Source organism: Lepisma saccharinum, chromosome 26 (assembly GCF_977018435.1).
Source record: "Lepisma saccharinum chromosome 26, izLepSacc3.1, whole genome shotgun sequence".
NCBI lineage: Eukaryota > Metazoa > Arthropoda > Insecta > Zygentoma > Lepismatidae > Lepisma > Lepisma saccharinum.
Genome location: NC_139254.1, coordinates 53,348,334 through 53,360,677, shown reverse-complemented (window position 1 = coordinate 53,360,677; position 12,344 = coordinate 53,348,334). Strand labels below are relative to the sequence as shown.

Sequence of the window (12,344 nt, the reverse complement as noted above, 5' to 3'; positions counted from 1 at the left end):
GTTAAAACAACACGTTTGTTGTAGGTATGTGTTCATTTCATACTTACATAATTACATCAAAATAACAGTAATATCTTAGCTTAAATTGCTATGTCATTTTGTAATTATGTCATGGAGCAGTAACTTCAGTAATTGTTTTCTACATAAATCCAACTGTTTTTAAATCGGCCGCTACGGCGCCAGAGGTCCCGGGTTCGAACCCCGGTACGGGTGTTGTGAGTGTCCCTTCATCAATTTCATTATATAGAACTTATCGCGATTAGCCAAAGGTTACAGGGGAACAGCACTAAATATCAAAATCAACTATTTTTAAAGCAAATACCCACCACGCTTATTTAATCATAAATAAGGTTTTGGCGCTTCTCATGGGCGACGCACCGGTTTGACTCCTCCAAGGGTCACGCCCAGGGCAGTAGCTTGCCCTTAAACAGCCCCTTATTCATTATAGAGTGTCAATAATGTGACTACCCAATTACATATCGAAAGTAGTCCCTAGGTAATACCATTTCATAACTCGTGATATTTAATATTTTAAAATTGATCATCACAGACATATTATTTCACGCAAAAGCTCTTATCAACGATTTCTGAACTTACCCCAACACCTTTCTGCTCAAAATATCAGCATAAATTTAATTCTTTTTACAACAGCTTTCCTGCTAAAAGAACATACATGCCATTCAGAACGTGAAGGTCGCGTAAACACCAATACAAACATAACGTATAAAAGCATTACAAAGTTTTGAAAATTAATGAACTCAAAGGTTTTCACAATTCTTTGGTGGTACGCTTCAAGCTAACAAAAGAAGTTGTATTCATGAATGAAGAACTGTACTTTACCCTTGCACACAGGTCTATGACTTGTGCAATATCGAAATAACAGTAAACAACTTATTAGCACGGCATTCAAGGACGATGAAGCAGCCACGTAGGATGTTTGCCTGGTTCTTCTGTTTCATACGCTTGAAATCCTCGTGCAGCATGTTTAGCGCATGGACACGTAAACACATAACTGTATAAGTAAGTAAACGTCAGTGTTCGGAAAGTTACTTTTAAAATGGTAACTAGTTACACTTACTCATTTTAAAAAGTAACTCAGTTACAGTTACATGTACCTCAAAAGTAACTGTAAATTACTTTTACAGTTACTTTCTGCTGAAAATTTTCTTTCAAACAAATTACACAAATCGATCATTAATTGTAACAAAATATTTTGTGAAGACTAACATGTCTTTTACTTATGTTACTGGTGCATAATACATGTCTTCGTATATTTATATTTATTACAAAATAAAGTGCTCTACTGTGCCTTGCCCGAAGCCATGAAGGCGTATAGGGGGTGTGAAGTTAGAGTCCAAATTTTTCTTGATCATGGCCGAAGGTGTGGGAAATGTGATCAGCACCACGCCCCTGGCATCCTTTACCCCCCAGAGTTTCCTCCAGATACCCACTTTATACGACGCTGTGTGGGTACTGGAGCCGCTTCAACAGGTGGAAAAAAATCTCAGCCCTGTAAGTGCCTCACTTACAGCCCTGTAAGTGACTTGGCCAATCTCCCGACTACCAGCCTCCCTCTTACGATCCCACCTAGAGGTGTGAAGTTATTCAACCGGTAATAGGATGACGTGGGGTCAGCACGTCGAAACCCCAGAGCCGTAATAGGAGACTTTCATGACCGGGTTACGATACTCACTCGTAGCTCACCAATTTCCTTACGATGGTGGGTAGCCGCCGGTCAAATACACACGCCGAATCCCAGAGACTGAACCCAGGCGGACTCGAACGCATGCCGTGCCGCAATCGGAGTCCAAAGAACAGCGCACGGCCACGGAGGAGGGCATGTCATAATCATAAGTGGGTACAAATCAGACATGAAAAACTATTCTTGAGCCTGCTAAACTTGACGAAAACATTTGAGTCTTCAAAAATATTAGGCATAATGATATCGCCAAAAACCTGTCAGTTGGGAGGAGCGATGGCCCTTATAGCTAGCTCCACCTGTGGATCCGCTGCCTCCTATTGACTGTTAATATGCGAAAATCCCACCAGAAGAGGTGCTCATGGTGTAGTGGTTATCACATCCGCCTAACAAGGTCCCAGGTTCGATCCCTGGTGAGCACAGGTTTTTATTTATCTAATCTCCCCATTATCCAACAAGTCAGTATGCTATGTGAAGCAAAAACTGACGAATCACGTACGTACAACCTTAAGACTGTTATCTTTCAAATTTAATGGAATTTTACTCCTTGTTATCTGAGGAGAATAATAACTTTAAGAGTAACAGTGAATATGTTTTGGTTCGTTGCATAAAAACATGATAAAATGTATTTTTCAAACCTTCGGAGCACCGAAGCAAAGCTTCAATTAGGAGAAAATGTTACCAAGTGTCTATAGTTTCACTTTCCAAATATAAAGGCTCTGCGAATAAAGTTTGCCAAGGATTTCGCGTTTTGTAAATGCGGCCCGACTTTGAGATGAAATAATTGTCAGAGGATGGCGAGGGGGGAGGGGATGTTAGAACGAGCGGAACGAATGCTTCAGCCTGGAGCTCTGGTCGCAGCTTTCACTACAGACTGCTGATTACACTGAGAAAGTTAATAGTAAGTCGGTGCTCATGGTGTAGTGGTTATCACATCCGCTTTACACGCGGAAGGTCCCAGGTTCGATCCCTGGTGAGCACATGGTTTTATTTGTCTCTTTTTGAAAGCGTCCGTGAATTAGGAAAATCAGACGAATCGCACAGTACGTTAATGCTGTTACTTTCACACTCAAATTTACGGTAAATGTAACGCTTCAGTTCGTGGCATTGGCAGCCCCCAAGTTACAACTGGAAGTGTCAAGTTTCAGTCGGTACATTAACGGCTTATGCTTATTCGCACATCTCGGCGTGCAAACCTTAATAAACCTGGAATGCAATAGTTTTAATTGTATTTATTCGTTGAACTCCTATCCTTCAAAAACCAAACGCATCACCTCGTTCGCACAAGTCGAAGAGTGTTAGTTAGCTTTGGCCATGTTTGCTACGGAACTGACGAGCAGCTCGCGAGAAGGCTCTTCTGACTTCCAACATTAGGGACTTCATTCGCACAGCATTTCGTGTGTTTCAATCGCCAGACATCCGTCGGAATGTAGTGTTACAATCCCGTTCCATTCGAGACTATGTGACGGAAAAGAAGAAACCCATACGTCATTGCAAATTGAGGGTTTTCTTTTAGAAAAGGAAAGTAGCTTTCTCACCAAGTTCCGAACACAACAGGGGCAAAAAATATCATCGAGTGGTTTGGTGTCAGCCTTGAACGAGAAAGGGGAGGGGGAGCAAGAGTACGGACAGTGAAACTGCTGTTTTAAACAACGTCATCTGTAAACAATTTTATGCCATACAGTACCTTACCTCAACAAGAAACAATTCAAACCTGCTCTCGAACTGTTGTTTTCTTTAAATAACATGTAGTTTCGTAAGAAGAGACCAAGCTCACTTAACGTGTTCTAGAGATTTTCGTTTCTTCCTTGCAAAAATAGGGAATCGTCGCACACAAATAGCTATTTTGTAAGACGTTACCATAATTCCTCCCATTGCCACGGTAAACTAAAGGATAAGACGAGAAGTAAAGTGGATAAATAAGAAGAGAAAAACCTATTCTCTCGAGCGGTTTAGGATTTGATACCCTATTGAGAAGTATTGCACAGTGGCTTGAGCCGAAATTTTAAACTGCAGTTCCAGTTCCGCTTAGCATATCATAATCATATTATTGACCCGTGCTAAGTGCCTTGGCCTATCTCCCGACTACCAGCCTCTCTCTTACGATCCCACCTAGAGGTGTGAAATTATTCAACCGGTAATAGGATGACGTGGGGTCAGCACGTCGAAACCCCAGAGCCGTAATAGGAGACTTTTATGACCGGGTTACGATACTCACTCGTAGCTCACCAATTTCCTTACGATGGTGGGTAGCCGCCGGTCAAATACCCACGCCGAATCCCAGAGATTGAACCCAGGCGGACTCGAACGCATGCCGTGCCGCAATCGGAGTCCAAAGAACAGCGCACGGCCACGGAGGAGGGCATATCATAATCATAAGTGGGTACAAATCAGACATGAAAAACTATTCTTGAGCCTGCTAAACTTGACGAAAACATTTGAGTCTTCAAAAATATTAGGCATAATGATATCGCCAAAAACGTGTCAGTTGGGAGGAGCGATGGCCCTTATAGCTAGCACCACCTGTGGATCCGCTGGCTCCTATTGATTGTTGTAATGATGCGATCATTACTGGATCCTTTTTATGTTATAAATTGTTTATGTCTATGTATTCCTGTACGTTTGGGTTCTTGGCCGTTGGTTGGAGCGGTAAGTTTCCAGTAACGGTTTAGGTCATTAGCGGGGCCTATAAATAGGAAGGGCAGGGGAGCAGTCGGCCTCAGATATTTGGCGGAGTACAGCAATGTAAGAGGTATCTTTTTCTCTAAGGGGAGCGGCTGGGCGAGCTTTCTTTCCTTACTATGTGAACCGACGGCGGGGACGTTAACTTTCTTTCTTTTAATACACACACTTGCTCTCTTCACATTATTCCAATAGTTCATTTCATGTGGGAAACCGGGTACACAACACACATACCTTCAGCCACCTTTTTTGGTACTGAAGGTTATATTTTTTTTCTACTCGTGGAGCCAGTGGCTACGCGAGTCTACACACTCTCTTCGGGAAGGGGGACAGGGTACACCGGTATGAAATTTTGCGAATAACGGCCAAGAATTAACTTCTGTAACTATAATATGAATAAACCTATATATATCTAAAAGGAAATGGGCGTTAAGTTGTAATTTGAAGAGGTACGTGTCTATTGCCTAAACTAGCATCCACAGAACTTCAGGTACTGCAAGTTTTGAACCTCGGGACAAGGATTCAAAAATGTATGGTTGTGTATATTGTGTATGTTGCTGAGAATCAGCTTAAAAGCACAAAATATACCGTTACATACTGGGGGCTCAGAGTCGGGATATTTTTTTGTGAGAAGTACTGAAGGCATATGTTATTGCGAAGTGGAAAGAAAATCATAGAAGACAAAATGGCAATTCAAATAGACAGAGAGCTCATTAGCAAGTTGCTAGGTAATGCGAACTTGGAAGGAAGGCCTGAGGAAGATATTGTGGGGGAACTTCAGAGACTTTCTCTAAATGTTACACAAGGAACTTCGATAAGGACCGGCGAGGAAAAAATGAGCAAAATCTTGGAAAAAAGCAACATTAACATTCCGATCTTTAAGGGAAACGTCGGCGATGTAAGTCCACACGATTATTTGTACGAATTACGCAATTATCAGGAAATCATGGAAATTGGGGATACTTTTCTCTTAGATAGAATCTTGCCGCTTTCGTTGAAGGATATCGCTGCAGATTGGTTCAGATTTTCGAGACCGTTTGGCACTTTTAGGGAATTTGAGAAGGCGTTCTTGGAAGAATACTTTAGTGTCGATTATGATTCGGAAATAGCAAGGATCATTCAGAACAATTACCAGTCACCAGACCAGTCTCTTCTTGCATTTATTCGACACACCAGGAAGCTTTTCGCAATGAGGGAGAAACGGGGGACAGAAGACGAGATTATCCAGCATGTTTTGAAATTTTCCCACCCTAAATTCAGAACGCATCTGTACGATAGAACCTTTGCAACCTTGAAAGATCTGGAGATCCGCGCTATGGACATTCAAAAGAGATTGTATTCAGAAGCCCTGTACTATTGTCCAGAACTGAGGGACAACAGTTCGCCGCATCTGTCTGCCATGCCGACTTCAGCGAGTGGCACAAGGCAATTAGCAGCCACGAGGACAATGAACACTTTCGGCCGCGTGGGAACAGAAGTATCAATGAGTGCCATAAATCCGGGTCTTTTCAACCGCTTGAGCCTTTCCGGGAATATTGGAACCCCGTCGAGAGCAGAAGAACCGGCGAGGAGAAGAGGGTATGATGGTCAGCAGAAGGGCGCCACCTGTGCCGTCTCTGAAGATACCGTTAGACCAGAACAGATAACTCCGGTTCTTGCACACGTAGAAGGAAAGCAAAACAGAGGGAGGAATAGGGAAATACGCAACTGCAGAAATTTCACTTCTGGCGACAAAAAACCGTTAGTCACCTGTAAGGTTGAGGGAAAGGACTTCTCGCTATATTTGGATTCCGGTGCGTCTGTTGAGATCGCAAGAGAACTGAAAAAACAAGGAAATAAGATTAACAATAAATGTATTAATATTTCTTTGGCAGTAGGCTCTGTACAATCATGTGGGGAAATGTATCTTACTGTACATTTGAATGGGATGAAATTTAAGCATAAATTCGTCGTTCTGCGCAATTGTTTCACGGGATTTATCGCAGGTCGTGGGTTCATAAGGAAGGCCGGCATATCGCTACATTTGAAGCAGGGAGGCTACAGTTTTGAGAACAGTAACGTCATTCATTTATTTTCTGCGGAGAAGAGGGAAGTGGGAAAGAGGCTTCCGTTCTCGCAGCAGGGGAGAACGTCGACTGTGGAAGCTGAAGCTGGGCTAACCGCGACGATGACTGCGACGATGGAAAGAAATGAAACTGTTACTGAAGCAACCGCGACGATGGGAAATTGCAAACCACACCCCGAAACTGAGGACATGATTGACCGTGTCGAATGTTCGACTGACACTGTGCAGAAATCAGTTGCAGATTTCAGCGGTTTGTGTACTGCAGAAAGTGCGAAGCAAATGAGGAAGAAACAGAGGGAAAATTTGCTTCGGAACACAAAACTGCCCATGGTTCGTCTCTCTGAAAGTAAAGAAATGGAAGATTCTTCATTGTTGTCATTCTCTGCCACTGAGGGAAATGAAGAATACAATTCTGAGGAGCCACGTAGGCTTCTGGACACAGCCTCCCTCATTTCCGAGCAAATGAAAGACAAGTTTCTTGCTGACGTAGCGAGGGTTACAAGGAATGAGGAGGTGGAAGGAACGAAGAAGTACAAGGAAAAGGTGAAGACCCAGGCCAAATCTTCGTATTTCGACAACGAGGGAATTCTTAGTAGAAATTTGCCTACGGAAAAGTACAAAGAGAAGGGAAAAGGGAAAATATGGGCACCTACTTCTCTACGTTCGCAAATTCTCGTGTCGTTGCATGATAATGCATTCGCTTGTCATCCTGGGAGATTGAAAACGTTAGCGAAGGTTAGGGAACAATACACTTGGATAGGCCTAACTAAAGACGTTATCCAGTATTGTAAGTTGTGCCAGCCATGCTGCGTATTAAAAGATGACAGGAATAAGCAAGATTTCATGTCAAGTAAGGAGGAAACGAAATTCAGGATGGAAGAAGCCAAGAAGAAAGCTTGTGATAGGAAACGCCGCAAATGCACGTTTCAGATGGGGGATAAAGCTTGGCTTAAGGAACATCCTATCTCTGGTAAGGCCCGCAGAGTAACCAGTAAATTCTCGGGGAAGTCCTCTGGAACACACGCAATTGTGGAGCAAACTTCGGCAAATACTTTCAAAATGAAACACAGCGGGGACGGAAGAATATTGAGAGCCAACGGTGACCAGTTGAAGCCTTATTCTTCGCCACCTTGACTTTGCAAGGAAAGTAGCCGAATCCAATTCAGCAGAGAGAGCGCACGTAACTTCTGCAGGAGGAGCAAGACGAAGATATATCCCGGATGCGTTACAAGCTGAGAAACAGATTCTAGTCTAATTTCAAATGGGGATTTTTTGTAAATATTGTACATAGGGACTTATCTATCTTTTCTTTATTCTATCTTTCACTTATTTTCTCTATCACATACCTCATAACTCATACAGTACTCATACAAAAGTGTCGTTCCGCAGTCAATTTCATCGCGAAAGTAACGCAAAGTTAGTGCGTATTCTTTTACCGTGTAATTTCGTCGAGAAGTCGCAGTTCGGTGGCGAGTGAACGCAGTTCTAGCGCTGAGCATAGCAGTGACATCTTCAGATGTAGAGCCAGTTCGATCCATTCATGTGGAAACCGGTCGAAGCGGTGACTTCCAATCTGGGCAGGAGCGCAGAGCAGTGGCGTTGCCGGTAGTTGAACCAGCAGCCTTGGTGACTTGGATGGATTTCCAGGAGACTGTCTCTCATTGGTCCAGGAGGAAGGATGGAAGAGATGCTGAGTGGGTAAGAATCGACGTGGGTTAACCAGCTCCAGTTCTGAGGGAAGAACGCGGATCTCGAAGTACACTTATGGACAAAATTAGAGTGAACATTGACTGTCAGTGTCGTGTGATCTTCTATTGAAAGTGTGTTTGTAGTGAACAGAAACTGCGGACAAGTGCTTTGTGTATATTATTATTATTTTTCTGAGTTACAGAACTTTGATTTTTCTCTCTTCAGGAAGGGGGGACTATGTAATGATGCGATCATTACTGGATCCTTTTTATGTTATAAATTGTTTATGTGTATGTATTCCTGTACGTTTGGGTTCTTGGCCGTTGGGGGAGCGGTAAGTTTCCAGTAACGGTTTAGGTCATTAGCGGGGCCTATAGATAGGAAGGGCAGGGGAGCAGTCGGCCTCAGATATTTGGCGGAGTACAGCAATGTAAGAGGTATCTTTTTCTCTAAGGGGAGCGGCTGGGCGAGCTTTCTTTCCTTACTATGTGAACCGACGGCGGGGACGTTAACTTTCTTTCTTTTAATACACACACTTGCTCTCTTCACATTATTCCAATAGTTCATTTCATGTGGGAAACCGGGTACACAACACACATACCTTCAGCCACCTTTTTTGGTACTGAAGGTTATATTTTTTTTCTACTCGTGGAGCCAGTGGCTACGCGAGTCTACACACTCTCTTCGGGAAGGGGGACAGGGTACACCGGAATGTAATTTTGCGAATAACGGCCAAGAATTAACTTCTGTAACTATAATATGAATAAACCTATATATATCTAAAAGGAAATGGGCGTTAAGTTGTAATTTGAAGAGGTACGTGTCTATTGCCTAAACTAGCATCCACAGAACTTCAGGTACTGCAAGTTTTGAACCTCGGGACAAGGATTCAAAAATGTATGGTTGTGTATATTGTGTATGTTGCTGAGAATCAGCTTAAAAGCACAAAATATACCGTTACACTGTTAATGTGCGAAAATCACACCAGAAGAGGTGCTCATGGTGTAGTGGTTATCACATCCGCCTAACACGCGGAAGGTCCCAGGTTCGATCCCTGGTGAGCACAGGTTTTTATTTATCTAATCTCCCCATTATCCAACAAGTCAGTATGCTATGTGAAGCAAAAACTGACGAATCACGTACAACCTTAAGACTGTTATCTTTCAAATTTAAGGGAATTATACTCCTTGTTATCTGAGGAGAATAATAACTTTAAGAGTAACAGTGAATATGTTTTGGTTCGTTGCATAAAAACATGATAAAATGTATTTTTCAAACCTTCGGAGCACCGAAGCAAAGCTTCAATTAGGAGAAAATGTTACCAAGTGTCTATAGTTTCACTTTCCAAATATAAAGGCTCTGCGAATAAAGTTTGCCAAGGATTTCGCGTTTTGTAAATGCGGCCCGACTTTGAGATGAAATAATTGTCAGAGGATGGCGAGGGGGGAGGGGGAGTTAGAACGAGCGGAACGAATGCTTCAGCCTGGAGCTCTGGTCGCAGCTTTCACTACAGACTGCTGATTACACTGAGAAAGTTAATACTAAATCGGTGCTCATGGTGTAGTGGTTATCACATCCGCTTTACACGCGGAAGGTCCCAGGTTCGATCCCTGGTGAGCACATGGTTTTATTTGTCTCTTTTTGAAAGCGTCCGTGAATTAGGAAAATCAGACGAATCGCACAGTACGTCAATGCTGTTACTTTCACACTCAAATTTACGGTAAATGTAACGCTTCAGCTCGTGGCATTGGCAGCCCCCAAGTTACAACTGGAAGTGTCAAGTTTCAGTCGGTACATTAACGGCTTATGCTTATTCGCACATTTCGGCATGCAAACCTTAATAAACCTGGAATGCAATAGTTTTAATTGTATTTATTCTTTGAACTCCTATCCTTCAAAAACCAAACGCATCACCTCGTTCGCACAAGTCGAAAAGTGTTAGTTAGCTTTGGCCATGTTTGCCACGGAACTGACGAGCAGCTCGCGAGAAGGCTCTTCTGACTTCCAACATTAGGGACTTCATTCGCACAGCATTTCGTGTGTTTCAATCGCCAGACATCCGTCGGAATGTAGTGTTACAATCCCGTTCCATTCGAGACTATGTGACGGAAAAGAAGAAACCCATACGTCATTGCAAATTGAGGGTTTTCTTTTAGAAAAGGAAAGTAGCTTTCTCACCAAGTTCCGAACACAACAGGGGCAAAAAATATCATCGAGTGGTTTGGTGTCAGCCTTGAACGAGAAAGGGGAGGGGGAGCAAGAGTACGGACAGTGAAACTGCTGTTTTAAACAACGTCATCTGTAAACAATTTTATGCCATACAGTACCTTACCTCAACAAGAAACAATTCAAACCTGCTCTCGAACTGTTGTTTTCTTTAAATAATATGTAGTTTCGTAAGAAGAGACCAAGCTCACTTAACGTGTTCTAGAGATTTTCGTTTCTTCCTTGCAAAAATAGGGAATCGTCGCACACAAATAGCTATTTTGTAAGACTTTACCATAATTCCTCCCATTGCCACGGTAAACTAAAGGATAAGACGAGAAGTAAAGTGGATAAATAAGAAGAGAAAAACCTATTCTCTCGAGCGGTTTAGGATTTGATACCCTATTGAAAAGTATTGCACAGTGGCTTGAGCCGAAATTTTAAACTGCAGTTCCAGTTCCGCTTAGCATATCATAATCATATTATTGACCCGTGCTAAGTGCCTTGGCACCTATTCAACCGGTAATAGGATGACGTGGGGTCAGCACGTCGAAACCCCAGAGCCGTAGTAGGAGACTTTGATGACCGGGTTACGATACTCACTCGTAGCTCACGAATTTCCTTACGATGGTGGGTAACCGCCGGTCAAATACACACGCCGAATCCCAGAGACTGAATCCAGGCGGACTCGAACGCATGCCGTGCCGCAATCGGAGTCCAAAGAACAGCGCACGGCCACGGAGGAGGGCATGTCATAATCATAAGTGGGTACAAATCAGACATGAAAAAGTATTCTTGAGCCTGCTAAACTTGACGAAAACATTTGATTCTTCAAAAATATTAGGCATAATGATATCGCCAAAAACGTGTCAGTTGGGAGGAGCGATGGCCCTTATAGCTAGCTCCACCTGTGGATCCGCTGGCTCCTATTGACTGTTAATGTGCGAAAATCATACCAGAAGAGGTGCTCATGGTGTAGTGGTTATCACATCCGCCTAACACGCGGAAGGTCCTAGGTTCGATCCCTGGTGAGCACAGGTTTTTATTTATCTAATCTTCCCATTATCCAACAAGTCAGTATGCTATGTGAAGCAAAAACTGACGAATCACGTACAACCTTAAGACTGTTATCTTTCAAATTTAATGGAATTTTACTCCTTGTTATCTGAGGAGAATAATAACTTTAAGAGTAACAGTGAATATGTTTTGGTTCGTTGCATTAAAACATGATAAAATAAATTTTTCAAACCTTCGGAACACCGAAGCAAAGCTTCAATTAGGAGAAAATGTTACCAAGTGTCTATAGTTTCACTTTCCAAATATAAAGGCTCTGCGAATAAAGTTTGCCAAGGATTTCGCGTTTTGTAAATGCGGCCCGACTTTGAGATGAAATAATGTCACGGTATCTAGTGACATGTGAAACGCAGTTCGATATAAATTATTTTTTGTTTATTGAGTCATTTTATGCACAAACATGAAAGTGTGAGGTTTGATTTTATTTTTGTGAATAAACTTGTATCCGAGCCAGACGTCGGAAGTTGGGGACGGGTTTTTCTTGAGTGACAGCGGAACTGTCTTTTCGGCTTAGGACATGACATATTTGCACCAACTCGGAGATAAGGAAAGATTATTTTCGCCGCTACCGGGCTTGAGTCGCAGCAGGCGTTCGAACCCATGTTCACGGATGACCAGAGGCATCAGCTGGAGCCCAAGCCTGAAAGGATCCAGGACGCGTCGCCGACCGCGCCTTTCAAGACAATGGACAGAGGTCATTTCCATCCCCTGAGAAAGCGAAGCCAAGCCACCTTAGCGTGGGTTTCAACGGACGAATTTGAATCTCTCTTAAATACGCGGTGCTACCATCCCAGAGACAGTTTTTACCCGGATTTCACAGAGAGAGCATCTCCGCGCTACACTCTCGCGTGATCATTGTTTTGTGTCCGTGGACTTTGTTTCCTTACGTATCGTGAGCGAATTGCAGATAGAGTTACCAGTGTGCGCCTT

The 12,344-nt window shown here is 42.9% G+C and overlaps 1 protein-coding gene and 4 non-coding genes across 5 annotated transcripts in view; 4 read left to right on the top strand and 1 right to left on the bottom strand.

Moving 5' to 3' along the window:
- Positions 1 to 12,344, bottom strand: part of slf (C-type lectin domain-containing protein slf) — a 159,544-nt gene that overhangs the window by 46,578 nt on the left and 100,622 nt on the right. The window lies entirely within an intron of this gene.
- TRNAV-UAC (transfer RNA valine (anticodon UAC)) lies at positions 2,609 to 2,681 on the top strand. The gene has a single exon. It is a non-coding gene; the product is annotated as a tRNA-Val (tRNA).
- On the top strand, positions 9,129 to 9,201 carry TRNAV-AAC (transfer RNA valine (anticodon AAC)). The gene has a single exon. It is a non-coding gene; the product is annotated as a tRNA-Val (tRNA).
- Positions 9,685 to 9,757, top strand: TRNAV-UAC (transfer RNA valine (anticodon UAC)). The gene has a single exon. It is a non-coding gene; the product is annotated as a tRNA-Val (tRNA).
- Positions 11,305 to 11,377, top strand: TRNAV-AAC (transfer RNA valine (anticodon AAC)). The gene has a single exon. It is a non-coding gene; the product is annotated as a tRNA-Val (tRNA).